This window comes from Etheostoma cragini, chromosome 13, assembly GCF_013103735.1.
Source record: "Etheostoma cragini isolate CJK2018 chromosome 13, CSU_Ecrag_1.0, whole genome shotgun sequence".
NCBI classification, from domain to species: domain Eukaryota; kingdom Metazoa; phylum Chordata; class Actinopteri; order Perciformes; family Percidae; genus Etheostoma; species Etheostoma cragini.
The window spans coordinates 19,137,349-19,158,328 of record NC_048419.1 but is presented as its reverse complement, the minus strand read 5'-3'; the positions used below and the strand labels follow the sequence as shown (position 1 = coordinate 19,158,328).

Sequence of the window (20,980 nt, the reverse complement as noted above, 5' to 3'; positions counted from 1 at the left end):
TGAATGCAGTTTCGTGCCTGTTATTCAATTCCTCTCCCTTGATGGCTGCTTTGGGCCTTTACTAGGTTTTACTGAATGATGTATGTTCACAAAAGATCCCTGAGTGTTGACAAGACAAGCTAATGTAATTTAGTTATCAAAAGGCAAAGATGATGGGAAAGAAACAATTTGCCACACGTCAAAGAAGAAGTTGTAAAACACACAAACAGAGACAGAGATTGATGTAACTGTGTCAATGCAAGTATGTTATCTTCATAAGCACAGATTTTGTTGGATATTATTCACAAAAATATGGCTGCCTGTGTTCCTGTTAAAGGGGAGATATGTTAGCTTTTTACTGCCGCAAAGCGCAAAATGACAAGAATTAACAGCCTACCTAGTGATCATGTATAGTCCATAAATTGCTTGAGTCTATTTAATTTCCATTTGCACTTGGTGACTTTCTGTCTTGGGCCGATCGGGCACCCATTGAAAAAGTAAAATGGAAATGAAACCAAGAAGCTTTTAAAAATGAATAGCTTTTGAATTTCTAACGCATCTCAAATAGAGGTTTGAGAGACATTCTACACAGATGTTGAAAAGATGGGAACAAACCTATCTCTCCAAATATTACACATAATAGTTACCTTTCCTGAACACAACTACATGAGCATGTGTTATATAGAAGTAGTCACTCCAGGAATCTGTCCATGACATAAGGGCAGGCTTTGACGACCATGACTGGAAAAGGTATGTCATTTTCCTCGATGAAAACATTTAACTATAAAAACAAAACTTATGCAGAAATATAATTATACAGTATGTATTGCTTACACATAAAGTAATGATGCACTTCTGTAAAAGCACAAGATGGATTGATTGGGACGTTTTTCTTTCCCATCACAAGATTCCTGTTTGAGGCCTTGAGGGCAAATCTTTTAGATTAACACATTGGAGGTTTGAAAAAGCAGTCTTCCTTATTGTTATCGCTGGCATCGTCACAAGCTTAACCTTAATTGGCATACTGATATAACAGACAGAACTTCCACTGTATAAATTTAGATACCAATCCAAAACTCAGAGGTCTCTTGAGGCATGCGAGGTACAGAGCTACTTCCTCCATGCATTTTAAGTATGCGTCGTGAGCAGGCAAAACCCCAAATCTGAGCACATTTTCTGGGTTTCTAAATAAAGGCATCTGTTGAAGTCTGTCAGTAGCAACATGATTGATAAATCTGTGAGGGACAATCCATGGTCTGTGTCCAAATCCCCAGCACTTCCCCAAAATTCAAAATCCCTCATCCGCTCCAATTGAGTCAAGCAAACGGACAGGTTTCCCTCTTCCTCTGTCACTTTATCTCACTCCCCTTCAGTTTCTCTTTTTAATTCTAACCCTTTCTGTGATTTTTCTATCAGTGTGCCACTAAGAGTTGTTTTTCGTTTTTTTGTCTGATGATGTTTTTGTCTTCCCAACCACTTTCTCTTAAGGTGTCATAGCTGTGTGTGAGTGCAAATATCTGGGGAGGCTGAAGGGAAGGGGCTGAACTGAACTCACAGGCTGACAGCATGCCTCACTTGTGTGCCAGTGCACACACTTGGCAGACACACTGAGACGCAGGGCCAAGTCTGCCTCTGTGTAGACCTCTTCGTTGTTTCTTTAGTGTTCCCAACCTTTTTTGGCAGGAGAGTCCACATTGATGTCGAGTAATTATGAACTCATGAAAAAAATACCACAGTTGTTAAAAACTAATAATAAGACATTCAAATAATAGGACACATTAAAACTGCATGGGACATAGTCTATTTCTTAGCCGGCTGCAGTTGCTAAGTAAACAGTGTGTATTCATTCAGCACTACAAAGTGCTTTACATCACACAAGAGAGATCACTTTACAAATGAAAACCTGAAATCACAAAAATAACACAGCAAGAAGTGTTTTTTTTTAGTAGAATTGATAGATGAGACAGACCTGCGCTAACAGGACATGCTAAGAAGTTTATCACATAAAGAATCGTAATCTAATAAAGCACCAGCAATAAGACCTGTTGCCTGTCACAAGCAGTGAGGTAAGTGTAGATCTTTCCAGCGCTGCCAGACGGGTCACGCATGCAGTTCCTTTAATTAATGGCAAAATATACAAGTGTGTATAGGCACTGTTGACAATTAGTGACTTTGAATGATAAGCTTTGAGTAGTCGTTGACACTAGCCTGGCCGTAAACACATTTTCAGTTTGTAGCTAAATCAATTCCTTGGTATTTTTTCTGATTCTGAATCTACTGAGAAAATTCATTTTATACTGGGCGGTTCTAGGGTTAGTGGAGATCAGGGGGTTAGCCCTAAGTTCTCTGATTGAGTCGGTGATATTTCCGATAAATCATGAATGCCTTTCTTATGTTTGCTGCTCTTTGGTTTTCTCTTTTGCAATTGTAAGATTCTAGTTTAGCTTAGTTAATGGCTTATCAGTTTAGAACCAAACCCGTAACACTCAATTGATGTGTGGTTTGTAAGAGAGTCATGTTACAGTCTTCTTCACCACTCTCTTACAGTTGCCGCTTCTCCCTCATTACTCCTCCACTCTCTCTCACACTGGTACACACTCCACTGGAGCCAAGGTCAATACACAGATGTGCATCTGTAGATGGTGGGTGATGCGAAAACCAAATTATTCGAGGTTACTGGTATAAAAATCAACAAAGCTGCAGTGGTTAATCTTGGCTTTGATCTTACACAGAGCTCTGTCTTGCTGGTTTTTGTTGGGGGGGGGTGATGCTTATTATAGAAAAGATTGCCGTCTCTGAGATTACAGCTAACGGAATTGAGAAAATTGAATGGAATCTCTGCAGGCTTCAAAAGCTTATATGCCTTCCCTACAGTGCATGAAAACACTTCCACTATCATGAAAATCTGTGTTTTCCACAGTGGTGCAGGTTATCTTCAAAATGTAGTCACTCATTGATTACTGATAATTATTACTGCCTACTTCTGTTGTTTAAAGAAATGCATTTATTTTGCCTGTAGTACAAATTAAATCTATGAGATCCTGTAACTACCACTTGAACTCTGAAGTAGAGGTATTTCCATTTGAACAAAAATAACATGCCATTGTAGTGTCTAATCTATCGTACCCCCACGATAAATTACTTTTTTTTTTTTGGCGAACCGTAATATCACAAGTAATATCTAGCACTCCCACATCAGTTTGCTCCTAAACTAGAACACAAACAGACCTGCAGCAGTATGACAAGGCTCATTACTCTTCGTATAGCAGAGTCTTTGTGCAACAGGCAACAAACACATGATCTATCTGTGGCCTTTTAAGAGGAAATGTCAAATCAGCACGTAGGATAAGGTCAGGACTAGAGCAGTTGATGAGGCATCACTTCACACAAAAAAATTGAAAAAAACAAGTGCACCCGCCACTTCACTACACCAGACAAAAATGTCCATTGTCCGTCATTAAGGCCAGTATTGATTTTTAAAATAGTTTTTTGAGTCAAGAGATGATAGAAAACAATATAAATCACTCTTCTTCTCATTCTGGAAAATATGGTGTCTACACAAAGAAAAAGTTAAAAGATTAGATGTTAGTGGGCCTGAGGTTCTGTGTAGAAAAATAAATAAATATTCAAAATAAATTTATGATTAAAAAATTATGGCTAATAATAGTTTTTTGTCACTTACTCAAGTAAAAGAAACAACAGGAGCAATCGCAATAATTTTTTTGCCGGCAATAGAAAGTGTAATCAGTAATTTGTTAATTTAAATAACTGTACAACTGTAATAACTGTACATCTTCATTTGTAATTAAATTAAGACTACAAAGCTCATTGTTTTAAAGACAAAGTGAAATTTGAGTTCTTGTGAAAAATGATTAAACAAGTTTAATGCCTTTCGGTGGATGTTTCCATTGCAGTGGTTGACATCTTAGAGCCGGTGTAGCCATATCTATGTTATAAAAGGCATTTTTACATTTTTTTCCTTTTTACCGAGCCCATCATTGGTGGTGAACTGTCCATTTGGAGGCACTGTACCGTTTGCATATAACATAGCAGTGATTCCAACTAAACTATTTTTGTTGATTGTATTTCACCACCATTGTCAAGCTCTACTATGGTAGTAAACATTTATTGCACTTGCTTGCACTTGTACGTGCTTCACTTGCAGATATAAAGGTTTGTAAATGTTATTTCTAGATCGGATTACTACAGGAGTTTTACATTAAGACCTCTCAGCACGCTTTGCATGTATAAACCAAACCCCATAGCAACATATTTCAATTTAGTCTTTTATGTTGACCTGAATAAAGCCTCACTCTTCATTCTGAAAGAGACAGAAAAAAGAATAAGAAACAGCCCTTTTCCAACAGTCTTTCATATATCAGAAGGAGCCTTACAGGGAAATATATATTACAAACAAGAAAGCTGCTGTTGGTCCAACATCCGAGCTAAACCTCATTCAATCATTCCAACGTCTGTTTGTTTTATTCTGTTTCCTTCACTTATACTCGTCTCTCCATCTCCTTGCCTGCATATTTTTCTCACCTTCTCTTTCTCCGTCTATCTCTCCCTTTCTGTATGCTACCCTTATCTAAATTACAGAAAAAAAGCATGGTGGGGTCCAACACCCTGGAGTTGTGGGGCTTTCTCCTGAATTATGCTATTTGTCTTAAAGGCCTGGTGGGTCTGCTTTCAACATTTTCACACATGTTCTGCAAAGGGAAGAAAAGAGGCAGATAGAAAAAGAGGAGCTGTTGATGGGCTGGGGGGAAGAGAGTGCGTAGTGTGTGTGTGTGTGTGTGTGTGTGTGTGTGTGTGTGTGTGTGTGTGTGTGTGTGTGACTATACACATCAGGTTAAGAGTAGAAATCCGGGTCAAATTTCAAGGTGGAATAATACCTGGAATTCACATGTACTGTAGATTCTGAACAGCGGTATTGCCAAAATTCTCCCAAAGATTACCCCCTTGGCCATGGCTCAGCATTGAAACACGTTCCCAATTTTGCAAATACAGAGACCATTAATGCTTTCATCTAAAATTGAGTGTTTTTATTATTTAAAGATTTAAAAATTGGAAGCTATCCTTTAACGTAATGCATTTGTTATACTAAGCATCATTTGGTACTAGTGTTTCAGCTCCACGACACCAAGTAACTAGGGCGGTCAATCGATTACAACATTTAAACGAGATTAATCCCATCAATGTCAATAGTTAACTTATTATCAATAGTTAACGTTATTGTTATTACAACAAGCTTAAACGACAACAAATACTGTCTAGAGTATTTTCCGGAATAACCTCAAAAGCACTGTACTGTATGCTCAGAAAATATGCTGAAAGCATAATATGGCACGCTCAAACCCATTAAGCAACAACAGTTGAATGTAAGATTATTTGGTAATACTAACACAATCTAGTGTCCCACTTGACATGTGTAAAGGATAACAAAACATCCCCTTTTTTTAAATCAGCTCAACACAAAAAAAATGGAGCCTGTGCATTGCAGCAGTAGATGCATTGTACAAGTACAAACATACATCCAGGTGTCTTGCAAACTATCCAGCATGGCGATTCACAACGTTGCTGCTGATTCGCTTCCTCATTTCTTAAACTAGGGAGGGGCCCGAGGCCTAAAACACAGAGCACAATACAGCATGCAAACGTGCATCAAACAAAGGCATTAAAAGGAATTTGCGTTACTCGTTATTATCACATTCATTTTGACAGTCCCACAACATAACATATGAAAATGATGATTTTCAATACTCTTTACAAAACAATACTCTTTTTTTATTAAACAAAACTCTTTTTTCATCAAACAAAAGTCAATCTTTTCAAACATTGAATGCTCTCTCAACCAAGCAGCCAAAATGTTTCCTGATTAAAATACTTTACATTTATGATTTAAATTACAAACTCTCTAATCACAAAATTTGTATCATTTGCTGTGTTTAAACCACAACCTGTGTTTACAACGAACAGACTGGCCACCTGGAGAACAAGGTTTTTTCTGGTCGACTGACCTGCAGCCCGGCAATGAGCCAAGAAAGGGTGTTTAACGGATATGACAACAAATTGCAAAAACAATACAAATGCATAATTTAACATGAATGATGTTGAATTATTTATATACCGTCATCAGCAGACAAATTTACAGGCTTAATAAGTGCATCCGCCTCACTACAAGTTCCTTTCTCTGCCACTGGCAAAATTTGTCTATCCCTCACAATATAGTTAACCTGCTTTGTGTTAATAAAATCTGCTACTAAGACTTTCTCAAAGTTGAACATGGAAAACAAAATTTGAAATAAAATGCTGTCACAAATGCCTGTCTATTAAGTACACATAACAAGTGATATACATAAAGATGGTAAAAATCCTTGCTTTATTGTATATTTTAGTCTGACATTTACAAAAAATACTGGCTATCAAATCAAAACATTAACTTTTACTTGCAAGATTTTGTATCATATCAATGTTTCTGCCTGTGTTTCTAGATGAAACAAAACATAGCACCTGCTTTCATGAGATTGTGTATTTTTACCCATGTCAAAACAGCAAAAACACCAAAAAGATACAATAAGAGGTGTGTGTGCGTGTTTGCATGCGTTTGCGTGCGCGTGTGCGCGTGTGCGCATGCATGTTCACTCCTCATGCAGTGCTGCCACCCTGACTCACAGACAGACAAATATTTCATGGCTTGATGGTTTCTCTGTGTGATGCCGGGGCCTGATAGCTTATCTGTGAAATCCTCCTCACTTGCCTGGAGTTTAGTTCAATAAAATGTGGGAAAGAACAGCCATTGATAAAGAAACCCCAGCGAGGGGATAAGATCAGATACAGGGGCCTGATAACACCACTCAAGTTGGGAGTCTTAGGTCAAAGCAGGACAGACTACACTATCATGTACTTGGTATACACATCATACAGCTTCTTCCTGCTTGCACATTTCAGGTAGCATTTCCTTTTTCCTGTTTTCATTGCAGATTTTCTTTATAATTCTGAGGCTACCAAAAAAGACAATATATGTGATCGTGTTTCCATCATTTTCAAAATCCCATTCTTCCATATCTGGCCACGGAAATAAGAAAAATAACTGTGATGATGAAAGACATAAGAGAAAGAGAAATGAATTATAACTATTTTACCATCTTATTAACCTGTACTGCAACCTTTAGTGCTGTATTTGAACCTCCCTCGTGAGTTATGTAGCCTATTTCATCCTTGTTACTCCTTTGCGTGGTTGAACAGTGCAAGAAGATGGCAAGGGTGTGTGTTGCTTGACTGTGTTTTGATGCTTGCATGGGTTTCTGTACTGAATTTTGACACTGCTGTAGTGTAACTGTGCTATAGTCTTGCTGCTTCCTGTAGCTCTGCATGGCTTATTGAGAAAGCTTATTTGTTGCTCTAGCTGTCTTTATGGCGTCTTGTTGACTTCTGTCGGTAAGGTTTAACTTACCTGATCACCGATTACTGATCATGCCTCTCATAATGACAACAATTTTGTCTTGATTTCAGCTACAGTTTCCACCATATATTTGCTTCTGACCAAGAAACCACACAGTAGTAGACATTCTCCAGCTGAACACCGGTTACATGACATGCGAACAACAAAGCAGCAGGGAAGTAAACAGCAGCCAGCAGTTTCAATGAAATTCTGCGTAGTGTGTGTGAACAAACAACTGGTCAAGTCGTTGAGCTCAGATTGAGCAGATGTCTCTGTTTTAGTGATATTTGACAGATGGACCCTGATTACAAACACTGACAATGAGGTGAAAGATGGACATGTACTTCCTATATTTTATAAGCAAAGAGAAATGAATGGTGAACTATTTGAATGTGTCTTGGCAATGAGTTAATGTCTCTTTAACACAAGATTGTGTTTTCTCATAAACCATACTACAAATACGCCATGTTGGTAAGGGCTATCGCGATAACTGCACTGTTGTCAAGCCTACCGCAAGGGATGGCAAGTAATGGCAAGTGATGGCAAGCAATTAGCGAGCACCAAAAAACAATTTAATCAATAAAATACTACTTTTTAAACAATCATATTGCAGTATGATTAAGAACAAATTAGTCTTGAATTGACAGACCTTGGTCTGGCTAGGTCTGGCTAGTCCAAACAACATTTTGGGATGGGAGAAATACATGCTCTGGTTTATTGGCATTTCTTTAAACCAATCACAATTGTTAAAGGGCGGTGCTACGCACAGAGTTACTACAAAATAGCCTCGGAAAGGTACTTGTTTTGGTGGATCGTGTACGATCAAAAGTTGTTGCAAGATAAAACTCAGATTGGACAGTTAGTCTAGATAGCTGTCTCACTTTACCATGCAGAAATCTGAGGAGCAGTTAACCATAGTCCTCAGAAAACAACCAGAGTTGAACATTTTAACACAAAAAAAGTGGAAGGACATCGCTGAAGAACAGACAAGCTTTGAAGTTTGTATCTAAAGATGAGGGGTGGATGGGGTTAAAGAGTGTTTAAACAAGGTGGTAAATGTATCCTAATAGGGTCAGCCTTGTCTGTGTGCAAACACAAAGACCTACTGCTGAATCAAACTCTACAGCAACACACAAAAGCCTAAAGTCAATATCCATGGTTCTGGTGCTGCTGGTTGCTTGCTTACCAGCACGCACACACATACTCACACTCACACTCACACACACACAAACACACACACACACACACACACACACAAAACTCCAACCAACTTTTCACGGTGGCATGACTCAAATACGAGCTGCCCAAACTCAGATTAATGTATTTCAGAGCCAGGCACGGTATACTGTAGGTGTGTGTATATTGTGTGCATGGAGCCGAGGAAGGGGACAAAGACAGAAATGTTATAGGAAGGAAGAGAGAGTGAGGGAAAGATGGCAACAGAGAAGAGAGCAGAAAGAGAGCATGCAAACATACCAAAACGAGTAAGAGGGGTACAAAAACAGAGAGCAAGCAACAGAGAGAGAGGGGGGTGGGGGGTGCTTGTCGGGTTCGGATTATTAGTGCTCTCTAAGGGTCAGGTGGTGGATTTATTCATATTTATTTATTAAATTGTCCCTGCTTTGGGATTTTGTTTGTGCCCACTCATATTGTTTTTAACATGGGTGACTTTGAAATTGCTGCTGCCTTTGAGCATCTTAAGCAGGCTTGACATATACTTCAACCCCTCCATTACCATCACCACACCCACAACCTCTAAACCCCTCTCCCCTCCCCTAAAGCCGACCCACACATACAAACGGCCCAACAATGGATTCTAAAAAGCAGACTAACAAAGGCAATTGTGTTGATGTATGTAGCCCTTAGGATGGGTTACTGCGTGCCAATGGACAATGTTTTGCCGAGTTCCATCCCCATTGTTCCATTTGAAACAGAGTTAGGAAAATACCCCATTTATCGTCCGTCAAACAACGGCCTCATGTTTCAATATAAATGTTAATGCTCTACTCCCGAGCACACAGTTAGGTCCATGGGGGGTTCTGCATACAAGGAAGAAGGAGCTGCAGCCAACGAAAGAAAAACTACAAGGCAGTTTAGAAACAAGAAAGTAATCCAGCTTTTCACTAAAATCCTTTTTCTCAAAATGTCATCTTGGATTAATAGCGCATGGTCATTTTGGAGTTTTATTTTGTCCAATGGACAATAAATAAAGAGTCTAAATAAATAGTAAATTGAATACCTCTAGGATTTGAACTGTCGGTTGGGTAAAAGAGTACACATGGAGAACATTCGAATAAGTTCCGTTCTACTCTAGGAAATTGTGGTAGGGTATTTCTCTTTTCTGATGTATAAAACCAGCATTTAGCACAAACTCTTCAAAAGGGCAGCAGAAAAAAAGTGTATTGCCAGGTAAGTGGCAATCACTAGTAATTTGTCCTGGTTGATGGTTCATTAATAAAAACATATTTAAACAATACTATGAAATGAAAAAATACAGAAACAAATAACACATAATTATATAACATTAAGAAAGAAAGAAAAAAGAGGCTGTATGGCTTTAGGGCAGAATTGTGTTGAGGGATGCAAAAGTTCAGGATATAAATATATATATGTATACGTAGAGGACGGGATGTAGGATTGCATTTAGTGTCAGTGGCCAATGTGTGTAGCGTCTTCAAGTCTCAAGTCCACAGTCTATTTACCTACCGATTAGTTTTTTCTTTTTTGCAGATGGGACAGTATAAATACTAGTAATAACTTTATCTTTTAACCATCCGTAAAAGACATGGATTCCAAAAACAGTGTCTTACTCAAACTCCTCATGAAATAATCAGATGCAAAAGAAAACTCAAAATCTGAAGCTGAAAACATCAGTGCAGCGGGAACACAGCCAGCGCATGTTTCTGCCCCTAACAAGTTTACTCAAGATCAAGACGGACTTGAAGTAAAAACAAGCAGTCAGTCCACAGGGAGACCTTTCCATCCTTGTTTCTTTCGCTCTCCTGTGCTTCTCCTGTGCTTATCCTGTGATCTATTCACTGCATTCCTCCATCTATCCTTCTGTATTCTTTGCCTCTGAAATTGGATGCAGGGAAAACTTTTCTCCTCAGCACCTTGGAGACACACAGGCATGTTAGAATAAACATTTCGTAATGGAACTATTGATTTGCCGTGGGTGTTTTGTTTATCATTGCAGGTAAAAGTATTTTAAGGTGATGGAGATGATGAAGGGTTCATTATTTGTTTACTTATTTCATTCAATCAATAAAAGCTGGGAGAGGTGAGAAAAAACATTCATGAAGAATAAAAATGTGTTTTAACAATGCATTTTGTTTTAAAGGATATGTGACATCATGAAATAAAAAAATGGTGTGGCCGGGCGGCTTCAGTGAGGTAGAGCAGGCGCACATACTGTATCCTGAGAGTTTTATGCCTTGACGCAGAGGTCCAGGGTTCAAGTCCGACCTGTGATTATTTGCTGCATGTCTTTCCCCTCCCTCTCTCCCTTTCTCACCTAACTGTCCTATCAAATAAATCTCAAAAATTATCTTGTGCAATGAGGAAAAGTATGAAATATTTTTTAGGGCAACAGCTGAGTGAGTGAACTAGACAGGAATTAACCTGGTATGAACTCAGTGTTGGTTTACTCTGCTGTTATTAAGAATATTAGTTATTGTAATAATGTGATTTATTTTTTAATTATACAGTGTTAATCTGTCCCAGATTTGCCTCACTACCACAAAATATATGCATAACTAAAATAATGTTTCCGTTGAGAAATTGGTGTCCATGAGAAATATTGGAATCCATGTGGTCTAATTGCCTTTGCCCCTGCAAAGAATTAAGTATTGGGAAAACATCAGTGACATTGAAAGACAAAATCTAAGTAGAATAAAACTACGGGACAGGAGCAGTTGGGGAAGGTCCGGTGCCTTGGTCAAGAACACCTTAGTAGTGCCCAGGAGGTGAACTGGCATCTCTCCAGGCAGTCCACACTCTACCCAACCCCCACCCAATAATAATAATAATAATAATAATAATAATAATAATAATAATATTGATCTTTAAAGATTGATACTGGTTACTTTATCCCTAGCCTCAACAACAAATATTGAGGTGTACTATATTCTCACTACAGTATTTTTAAACCTCATGTGTACATGTCAGGCTGAATAAACATGTCAGGAGTATGTTTAAGCTGTCACAGACTTGCACTGAGCTTGAACAGTCAAGCAATCCAGAGATCTCAAGTGGCTCGATAGGCTACTTTAAAGCCTGGAGTGGAAGATGAGTTCCCTTCATCTTTCTCTCACACACCGAGTCCTCAACTTTTCTCCCACTGAATCATTTCATCTCTTTCACCCATGCATTCCACAATTTCTTTTTCTCTCCTATCTTTGACAGTCCGCCCTTATTCTCTTTCATACTTTCCTCCTTTTTATATATCTTTGTCCAGCTCTGTACTTTGATTTTTCACTCTCTCCTTCTATTACTGTGTGTAGTTTCACAGGCTCTCAGGGTGCTTTGTATCTCCCAGACACAATGCAATCCATTCATATTACATCAAGAGACACTGACACCAATTATTTGAAGGCCTGCCCAACCCCATGATCCAGAGGATGAAGGGGGAATTGAGACAGATAGACAGAGAGCTAGGAGGAATATAGAAAGAGAGACAGATGAGGGACATTTAAGCTTGGTTTTGGGTAAAAGTACATGTAGTTAGTTGTATTAACTTTATTGGACTGGGCCAGAAGTCAATTCAAACAATTATTTGTGTCCTACTTCTTATGTCTGAGACATAACACTCAACACTCATCACCTCAAAACCCAACTTAATCTCAGCACTACTACCAGTTTCAAAACAAAAATTGTTGCCTTGGAAACCTAATTCATGACATGTTTATTCAAAGCCTCAACATCGCCATTGACTGCCAATCATTTTGACATTACTTTGACAGCAAATAACTTTACAACTGAAGTGTTTAAAGACTTTATTTGTCCATTGTTAATTTCTAAAGAAACACAACAATATATAAAAGGCTAAAAGGAATTACCAAACAGTACAGGACAAGCTCACAGACAATTTCGACATTAGCTGTTTAGGTTTAATTACTAATGTTAACTAACATTTTAGTTAGCAATAATTAGCCTGTGCCTGTGGTATTTCCTTATTAAGACCTACGGTCACGGTCTCTGCAAGATTTAGAATGATTCAGATTTCTCTTGGCGAAGAAGACGTACAATTTTCAGACAGGTTGCCCACGTCACATCTGTGTCGGCAAGCTCAGTTGGAGGCTGCGCAGTAACGCTCAGCCCTCACCAGAAAAGGGCTTCCAATAAACTTCACTGGTCGCCGTTGGAAACAAAGGCGCCATGTTGTTCATTTCTTATACTGTCTATGCTTTATTCTGACACTGGAAGTTTGTTTCAGATAAACGTTCTTCTGCCATAGCAGTCCAAAGTGGAAACAGTTTTTGCTTAATAGAACACCAAGCTTTTTCTTTTTTACGAGGTTGTCTACCACCCGAACTTCAGCATTTATTATTCTCCGATTCTGAGTTAGGAGAACTGGAGATTCCTGACATTCTCAAACTTTGTGAAAAACAGCGTAGGCACCACCTTACTCGCACACACGCACGCATGCACGCACGCACGCACACACACACAAAGTTTGTCTTTGGGGCACAGACCAGATCACAAGGATGATAATTATAACACATACACACTCTGATGGGGATGACCAAACCTTTCCCTGCAGTTAACTCAAGCGTTTCTTCTGCTGTAGGTTTCTTTACCTTCAAGAGCTTCAGACAGTACAAACTCGTGAAACTGTTAAAACTGTTTTCACATTGCATCATTCCAAAGAGAACTCTCCCTCCTGTCCTCCATCCATTCATGGCACATTCATCTCTCAAAATTTGTTCTCCCACTCTTGACTTGCTGCTCCATTTCTCCCATTTTGTGTGGGCATTAAGTCCTCCTCTGAGGTGACTGTCATTGTTTTCCATTTTGGACGACGCAAAGCTCTTCAGGCATCTCCAGGCGGGAGGGGGACAGAGAACCATTGCCCAGCCCGGGAACCAGGGATTCGTAACCAATCTACCATGATGCTTCGCTCTGCAGTTCTGGGAGTGAAGTCAATCTCCCGCTTCATAATTTTGTTACACACATTTAAGCTAAGATGTGCACGTTGCTACCATAGAAGCCCTACTTTTTATCATATGTGGCCTTACAATTCTGCAGCCACACATCTTCATTCCCTAAACCTCAGCTGTTCAAAAATCCAGTTTCTCTCCTTTTTATGTTTTGGTTAGAAGGTTAAAGTCTGTTGATAATTTGTCTATGTGTTGTATATATTTTTAACTTCAGTGTACAGCAACTTGTTTCTGTTTTCTCCCTGTTATTTTGTTTTTATCATTTTTATAATTGCCTTTCTATTATAATGTGTTGGGTGCATGGGGAAATTTTATCCTGGTGGAAATGGTTCTAAACTGCTCCAGGTCCAAATCTATGAATAGAGAAAATAAAGAAATCCGGCAGAACCAAAGATTAAATTGTCCGTTTTGTAAGAACAACAGTGCAACACCCAAATGCCAAATGGTCACATTTGAAAAGTTTAATTGCATTTCTTATTTTCTATGTATACATAACACATGTACTACTGACAAGCACACACACACACACACACACACACACACACACACACAACTAAGACACATTACTGGTGCACATACACACAAAATATAGGCTACAGAAATACCTCAAGCTACAGCTGTTACTACTGCAGGTGACAGGAAGCGTATGGTGGGAGTTGTGATATCTGTCAGATACACACAGAAATGACAGTGTGGGACTTTGTAGCACAGTGCTACAAAGCAGTCTGCAGTCTGGGTCAGAGCTGTTCTCCTTTACGTGCAGGAAAAGTCCACAGGCTGCAGTGAACAGACCCTTGACAGATTCTGGAGTTTTGTTTAACAAGCCGGTCGTTTATGCTTACCAGAAGTTCTTTGACATCCAAAAAGTTCAATATGGAGAGTTCTGATGCTGCACCTCCCACTGTTTTAGGTCAAGTATGATTTACCCTACCTAGTTTTGAAAACACTCTTCCTGTCAGCAGACACAATAGATAAAAATGATAGATCAAACACAGATGGTATGCCCCCTGCAAAGCCACTCCCTAGAAAACCTAATAGTCTATTTAATGGGTCAACCCTATGATGGGGTTTATGATGTATTGGGCAATCTTATGCTCGAACCCCGCAGCGCTCAACCCTTTTCTTCTTTTTGCAACATTCATAAGGACCAACCTGGCCTGAGATACAGTACAGCAGTAGAGATGGGGTTGAGACAAAGATGGAAGTGTGAGAAAGGGAAATAAGGGAGGGAGGATGGAAAAATGAATGCAAGGGAGGGAGAAAGATCTTATCCAACACTTACAGTGAAAGAAAATCTATATTGTACTTGTACTGGCATGTGTTATTCTTTCTCACTCCCCCTCTCAGTAATGATGTAAATAAAACATCAATTCTTGGAGGCCACCATTTTTGACCCTCATCCTCAGTTGTTTGTATTAAGAATCAAAGGAGCCTTATGTAATAAACAACCTTGATTGCCCTCCAAAAAGTGGTTGGATTAGAAAGACCCCAAGCTGTTCCATTCCTTGTCAAAATATTTTCTCAGTGATTGGTATTGATCAAAAAAACTACCAACCACTCTGGAGAAGGTTTGACAAGGGTTAAGACAGTTATTCTGTACTATGACAAAGCAGAATTCCTTTTTAACTTCCTTTAAGTGAAACTGAAATCCTTAGAAAGTTGGAGAAAAGATCAACTCTGGTGTTTGGATGCAACAATTTGACTTTTTCTCCCCTGGTACCAGCTATATCCAAAACTTTATTTTTTGATCTTGATGAGACTGTATCATTATGATGCATCAATATCAGTCAAGAATAGATTCATCACATTCTTACCTAAAGGCAGACCCATGTCTCCTGTCAAAATCATGTAATACAGAGATTTTGCACTAAAATTATTGATGTTGTGTAGCAATACAGGCCTAACAAACAGGGCTGCACTGCTGAGAGTAATGCAAAGTGGAGATCAGAGCCAATGCTGCCCTCGCTGTCCTCTGATTTTCCACCGAAACCAAAACTGATCTCTTAAACTTACTTAACACAGTTCTTAAAACTTTTCTGAGGTGCTGTCCTTTACCAAGCTTTGTTACATGTGTAAATAACTCTAACGTCACATGCAATGTATACAAAAAATCTCAGTGTTCAATGTGGATCTGTCACATTGGGCTACTTAAAAAGGTGTGTATCAGGGCTGATACCTGATCCGACAAATTAGACACTTGACAGTGAATCCCTACGATTTACACCAATCAAGTTGCAGATGTTAAAAAACGTGAAATATGAAAACTGGAAATGAGCCAGAATATAACAAATACTAACATGCATGTCCTAATTCACCACTAGTTTTGAACATAACACACTGACCAATTGAAATCAAATAAAAATGTGTCTAGTTGATGTGAGTGGTCAGTTTAATAGGGAGCACAGGGAGTTTCTACACATGAACATACACACAGAAAAGTCACACATGCACCCTGCTGCAGTTACAACACATTGCCTCATGGTCCCCATTGGATTACTTCATGTTTAAAACACAATTTCCATCCTAAAGCAAACTAGTTATTGATCATTAATTTAAACCCAGAGAAGAATTTTTAAAAACACTCGCATATTTTCAACATTTCTGTCTAGTCAAGTTTAACTTTTTCTCGCCAATACCCATCAAACTTTTACATGGACGCATCTCAAACACTCAGCGAAGATGACGCAAGGACGGCAAAGTTTAGATCCCCCTTTACTTTTTCCATCTTTCAGGTACTTTTCTCTCTGCTAAAAAGAAACCAATACACAGAAAGCACAAATTGTAATCACACTTTTACGTGAATACACATATTTGATGTATATCTAACACAAAAGGACATAAACAAAGATTAAAGACTATGTACATCCTGGCAAGATACTTTAACATTTTCAATTGCAGTGGAGTGGTTGCTTATAATCTTTTTTACTGTATGCCCATTTTTGGAAAGTTATTTGTTTTACCTTCTTATTTGTCTCTCAAATGTAACTTTTATTTGAAGATATGCTAATTTTTGTGATTATTATCTTGAATACTCGGGTTAGTTATTTTACAGAGAACCCAACTTGACTACCACACATATGCGTCTTAGTCCATCCAAGTCACTGAGTCATGTTGAACGTAACCTAACATGTTCAAAAGAGAGGGTGATAATGTAATTAGGTTTGTTTAGTCTTAATCCAACGTTTGACATGATGATCATGTTTGTTATAATATAATTTTACATTTCTAACTTTTCTTTCTGACACTGTAAAATAAATGCTGCTTCCTCTAGTGAGATTGGTTTGTAAAACTGTTTCCTACTGATTATCTTTATTATGTTGTCTATATTTTATTTTATGTCTGTGTTTATCCAAATGTTCATTGAGGTTGACTTACCATATTTCTTGCATTGGTAAAATGAATTGAGGCCCATTACTCCATTCATTGCAACCCTTTTCAAATTGAGACTTATGGTTCATATTCAAAGAGGTATAGTTCAGCTGTTATGTCTCTTGTTGTTAAAAGTGTACTGTACATGGAAATAAAGGGATACATTCAGCATTTCTTTTGATTTCAAGATTTTCATTAAATATTCAGAGACGGACCTTTCTCTCACTCTACAATTGTTCTCATTGCAGGAGAAAAAACAAGTGTAATCGATAACATTAAAAAAAGATCATGAACATGCAGGCTCACTGGCATGGCTTACAGAGTCATCGTTAACAAAAAACGTCACCTGTTCTTTTCCCTACACGACTAGTCTTATTGTCTTCAGTGAAAAAAGCGTACTTGGTGGTGTGTGTCTTCATTTGGGTCACTCAAACATAAATGGTCAAAATTACAGCACAAAGCAGAACATTTGCAAGCAATTTAAAGCAATTAACATAGGACATTTGCACCATACAGTACATTAGTGCTTCTAGGCTGTATGCTATGTGTCATCATCTGATACAACTACATTATTTTAGTTGTAATATACAGCACCAAAAATACATTGCCAATTCCCTTTAAAATAAAAATGATTTCAAAAAAATGTTCCCATAAACCCTTAGCCTGACCTAAAATTTCATCCAATTCCAAATGCCTTCACTTCAAATACAATCAAATACAATAGCTCTACAAAAACACAGTGACACAGAACCTAAAGCACACATACTTTGTATGTATAGCATACTGTATACACACAATTACAAACAGATATACACTTTCCTGCTCACACAAGTAAAATCTCAGTAGTTCTTGCTCAGCATTCCCTTTACAGTGACCACACAGACATCTACACCGACTCATTCACTCAGACACACACTTACACACTGCTTACTCAGATGCTGGCCAGGTCAGTGGACAAAACGTTTTCCCTCTGTGGGCTGAAGGCTTGCAGGGGTCTGCTTGGTCAGCACACAACTGCTCACCCTTATCAACAGATAGGGAATACCTGCAAGGAATGCCTCAGTAAGAAAGTCATGATGAGTGTGTGTATACTTAAGTGTGTGTTTGTGTGTGCCTCCAGGACAAACTTTGTGTGTGTGTGGGCTGGTGTGTATCAGAGGATTATACGAAAAGAATTTCTCCTGCCGGTCTGCAGCTTGTTTTGTTGCACGGTAAAAAAAAAAGCATCACTTAATAGCAAATCGTTTTGACTATAAAGAGAAATTGACAAGGGATTAAGATTCATTTTAACGTTTCTTCTGGCAGAATTGTCAGAATGCATCTCATGTAACAAATCCTAGCCTCGGTGGGTTTAAAAGGAATTGAATTCATACTAGATATCATCTGGATCAACACTAAACCCCTTTGAAAGCTTTTATAATACAGAATAATGTATGTATAGGCAGATATGGAGATGCTATTTCTTTATCATCAACTTGAATGAAAAATATCCTCATACTGTATATAAGTACTGTATGAAGCCAGAGAATATGTGCAATTAAAATATCGAGTAACTTGGTGGGAAATTGCCAATAATTCCCCATTCAGCAACACAATTACATGAATTACATATGTTTATATTCAAATTGGGGGTCACACTTCAATTGTTATTAGCCTCAGTCGAGCCCTGCTTCGATGGAAGGAAGCTGTGCTTTTTATCAGCACGTAAATTACTCATTAAAATATTTAAATGATTGGTTACAGTGAACTATGTTTATAGCACTCAAAGATGAACATCATTCAAACAGGAGTAAATAATGCATTTGTTTGTGAACTATTTTCAGTGGTGGATCTCTAGAGTATTTCCACTAGCAGGATCGTGATTGACTCAAAATATACTACAGTTCATGGGAACAAGTTGGAACACGTGCGGTGTGGCTCAAATATGTGTTTGTAATCATTTTTGGAAAACAATGGATTTCCAAAGAACAGAGGAAAAAGCTACATCCGGCTTTAGATACGCAAGCAAAACTTGTTAGTAGGATCACTTAATCATTGGTTTTGTACAGAATATCACCAGCATCATTTAAAACCACTTTAGACAAACAGGTACGGTAAACACGCTCTGCTGATGTGCCATAAGACAGCTGTGGAGGAGCTGAGACTGTGGAGAAAGGCTTGTCACATTGACTTTGCAACAGTGGTGACAAAGATAGTATGTAAAGGTCCACATGGCTATCATCGTCAAAGCCCAATTTCAAGATTTGTATGACATATGGCTTAAAAATATTATTATTTTGATGGGAACATGTGGGCGATGTCCTCCGCAACTTTGTTCTGCCTATTAGCTGTGCCCTTTTGTATGCTTGAGTTCTACACCACACAACATTTCTCAGTCCTCCCACCGAAGTTGCTATTTACTTGCTTAAAAATGTCATTTACATGACAGGGGGAACCGTACTATACACGCCAGAAAAAGTCTGCAACATTGTTTCCGCCTGTGGAGCTCTGCACAACACCACGCAGAAAAATCATAGACAGTTAAAGAAATGGACTAACAGATCAAGTTGTTCTGGACAGAGACCAGTGAAAGAAAACAGAAGCCCTTTTCCCGTGATGGCTAAGCGTTACTGCGCAGCCTCCAACTGAGTTTGAGAACATAGATGTGATGTGAGAAACATGTCTGAAAGTGGTAAGTCTTCTGGTAGCTGTGCCAAGAGAAATCTCAATCATTCCCAATCAGCAGAGATGGAGAGCATAAGTGTATGTCAGGAGATAACATAGGCACAGGCTAATTACTGCCATCTAACAAGCTAGTTAGATGGCTAACAAGCTAGTTAGATGGCATTTATTACTAACATTAGTAATAAAACCTAAACAGCTAATGTAAGTTGAAAGTGTTGGGACACACACTCCCTCACAGCTGTTGCCTGGCTACATAACTCCGCTACCGCAGGTTTACTTAAATATAGGTACACCTAAGGGATTGCAATATGACTCTCTCTATATATTACTATTAGGATCAGCTGGAGTCACATTTAATACAGCAACACTGTAGATCATTGATCTCTTTCAATTTCGCATTCTTCCTACAGCCTAATACCAGTTGTTAGGCTGCCAAATACGTAGGACACACGTTACTGCAAATTAAACTGAGATGTCAGGGTTTCAATCTCCACCTCTGAAAGGTGCAGCTTCTTAGCAAGATTACGTCTGGCCATGAGGTAAATAGTAGGGGCGAGGCCTCAAAACCGAGAATATATTTGGGCCTTATATTTAAATTACGATCATTTCCAGCCTCTGCATTTATCAATGTACGACCATTCTTATGCTCTGATTGGTGTGATACGAAAGCTTCATGAATCCCACATGAAGCCTGTCGTAAAAGGATTTCTGCGCTCATATCTGTGCTGGTGTCTACGTTAGGTTGATAAATGAGGGCCACTGCGATTAGATTAGCCTGGTCTGTCACAGGCACTGGTCTGTAGTTTGATAAAGTTTCCAAGTAAAGATGAAGGGGACAGGATGAAAGATAGGTGTATTTGCATCAAACTCCTGGGATGAACTATGGGTTCAAGTGTTATCATCAAAACACATTGTGTATTCTTAAGGTCTAACAACTGTGTCAAATGTTCTTCTTTCTATGAAACTGTATGACTATAAACTGAAAACTATGTGATGAAAACTGGCCAATTAACAGGGGAAAATGTCTCAATCTGAAAACCACAACATGCCGATTAAATACTTTCTTAAAAGGTTCATCAGGCAACATGTTGTAACTTAAAACTTTGAAAAAAAAATCTTATGTACAGTTTGATTTTTGTGTTTGTACAATTAATTACGGCTCTCAGAGGCAGTGAACTGTATCATGCAGACGTACATAGCAGATATCATTAATATAACTATTCCCACTAACACCAACACCACCATGTTAATCCTCAAATTTAAACAGAGAAGAGAAAGTGGTGGGGAACTTAAGATGACAGAAGGTATAAGGTGAAAATCATATTGGGTGATGTGGAACAAGGATGGAAGGAAGGCGCAAGCAGGA

General features: G+C 38.5%; 1 long non-coding RNA gene across 1 annotated transcript in view; it reads left to right on the top strand.

The window, feature by feature from the left end:
• The window catches only part of LOC117955613, an 11,449-nt gene extending 4,024 nt beyond the window's left edge, over positions 1–7,425 (top strand). Inside the window, exons 2-3 of the long non-coding RNA XR_004659100.1 lie at positions 5,355–5,360; positions 7,314–7,425. This is a non-coding gene — a long non-coding RNA (uncharacterized LOC117955613). The remainder of the gene's footprint in view (positions 1–5,354; positions 5,361–7,313) is intronic.
• Positions 7,426–20,980: the final 13,555 nt, after the last annotated feature.